The sequence below is a fragment of the Sphaeroforma arctica genome (assembly GCF_001186125.1).
Source record: "Sphaeroforma arctica JP610 unplaced genomic scaffold supercont1.56, whole genome shotgun sequence".
Lineage (NCBI taxonomy): Eukaryota > Ichthyosporea > Ichthyophonida > Sphaeroforma > Sphaeroforma arctica.
The window spans coordinates 148026-150055 of record NW_014040502.1 but is presented as its reverse complement, the minus strand read 5'-3'; the positions used below and the strand labels follow the sequence as shown (position 1 = coordinate 150055).

At 35.3% G+C, this 2030-nt stretch overlaps 2 non-coding genes across 2 annotated transcripts; one reads left to right on the top strand and one right to left on the bottom strand.

The window, feature by feature from the left end:
* The first annotated feature begins 655 nt into the window (after window positions 1-655).
* On the top strand, window positions 656-729 carry SARC_30031. Its single transcript has one exon. It is a non-coding gene; the product is annotated as a tRNA-Ile (tRNA).
* A 314-nt stretch (window positions 730-1043) lies between these two features.
* SARC_30030 lies at window positions 1044-1117 on the bottom strand. Its single transcript has one exon. It is a non-coding gene; the product is annotated as a tRNA-Ile (tRNA).
* Between the last annotated feature and the right edge of the window lie 913 nt (window positions 1118-2030).

Below are 2030 nucleotides of genomic sequence, written 5' to 3'. Positions count from 1 at the left end.
GTAACCACGCATGTATATTAAAGAATAACTGTAGCCATGAATACATCGTCACATGTTCTGTGCTAGTATGATCCATTACAATGTCGAACGTGTTGCCGAAGGTACGTTGCAACAATTGCATACTATCAATCATTCCAAAGTCAGAAACTAGTTTATGTTGCATGTGAAGAATAGTGGTTTGAGGTCACGACTGTCATCGTAGAAGCAATGAGTTTTTGCCCGATAGCGATACTCTAATATGTTCGCACGTCGTTGTGATAAATGTTCGACGTAATTTATATTGATCGTTTTTGAAGCCAACACAAGGGCGTTTGGGTTTTCGATGTTTTAAAACGACAACTTTTTCCTAGTATATCTACCATAGATGTCTGCCAACGCTTGACATGCTTTCCTATCGATCATCTACTATAGCGGCGCAAAAGAATAGATTCAGTGTTCTTGTTTCTTTAATTTTATCTCGTTTTTAGTTTGTATAGTTATGCATCTCTTGAATATAGATAGGTTTTGATTCACTGTCATTGTGAAGTGAATACTGAAGACAGTGAAGAAAAGTTCTGAACTATAAATTACTGTTTTGAATAACAGAAGATCAGATTCGTAGATTAATAGTTTTACAATTGACATTATAAATTAAATAAATTCTTGCAATATGTTATCTCTGTTAACTCAGTTGGTTAGAGTGCGGACCTAATAAGTCCGAAGTCACCAGTTCGAGCCTGGTACGGAGAACGCAAATTTTTAGTCGAAAACCAATAATTCAAGGCTAAATTTACATAAAATATGTACTTTATCTCTGCTAACTTAGTTGGTTAGAGTGCGGACCTAATAATTTTGAAGTTACCAGGTCGAGCCTAGTACGGTAAGTAGTTTTCATTTCCATCGTGATGATATTTTATAAATATCATCCGTGTTTAAACTAATTATATATATATATATTTACCGTTTCCTTTACCGTATAAATAGTTACTTTCAGAAGAAGAAAAAAGTAACTTCAAAGTTTAAAATAGTACATATCATATACCAACGCAGACAAAATATGTTTCTTCTCCGTACCAGGCTCGAACTGGTGACTTCGGACTTATTAGGTCCGCACTCTAACCAACTGAGTTAACAGAGATGATTGAGTTGTTGATTTTTCTAAAAAGATCACATCGTATGTGTATCTGCTTAATATTCAATAATATCCTCCAACACACTAAAGGGAACTTTGTCGGTTACTTCAGTACAGATTGATTAATATTCTGAAATTTAATTCCTGGACAGTCTGTTATCTCATTTGGTGCGAAATCACCACGAGCCTGGTTAAAGGAGAACGATGGCTATATTTATTTAGTATTATCTCGCGCTTAAGTGTCATTCATATGCGTTCAACAAGTAAATATTGAGTCACAATTGTGTCCCATACATTCTACAAAGTATGATTTTCGATAAATGATCCGACTTCAGTCTTCGTTAGAAATAGTAATATAGGTTAAGAAATCGCCAACATTGCTGTGCGATTTTTCTAGACTGCATCGTTTAGTATTCTACTACCCATGCCACGTATAATCCTCGAACTTTGTGGGGTGCGCTAGTGTTCATGATTAAATTTATCCATCGTCTACTATGTTGGTTTTGATTTGTATGTTATGTGACATGGTATACAAAATGGCTGAAGGAGTTTTCGCATATTGCTTATACTGTGTTGAGTCCCTGGTGTGGATATTCGAATAAATAATTCTACCTGGACTGTGGTGGTTTTTGAGGTAGAGAGATGACTCTTTTGGCTGTGGCGTACTCGTCGTAGTTTGAAGCATGCTCTGATTTTTCGTGAGTAATGTGGATATTAAAGTGTATTCTCTCATATCATGCATGTGATCAATTGCTATGGATAAACATACAAAGTTGTGTTCATTATATCACTTCTGATTTCAGTAAAAAGGAAATATATCTGTGACTTCATTTAGTGGCATAGTGTGTGGTTATTTTTTATCGTCACTGGTTCTTGCTCGCGTTCTGTGTTTTGATATACTATTTAGCTGTCTTAAGAT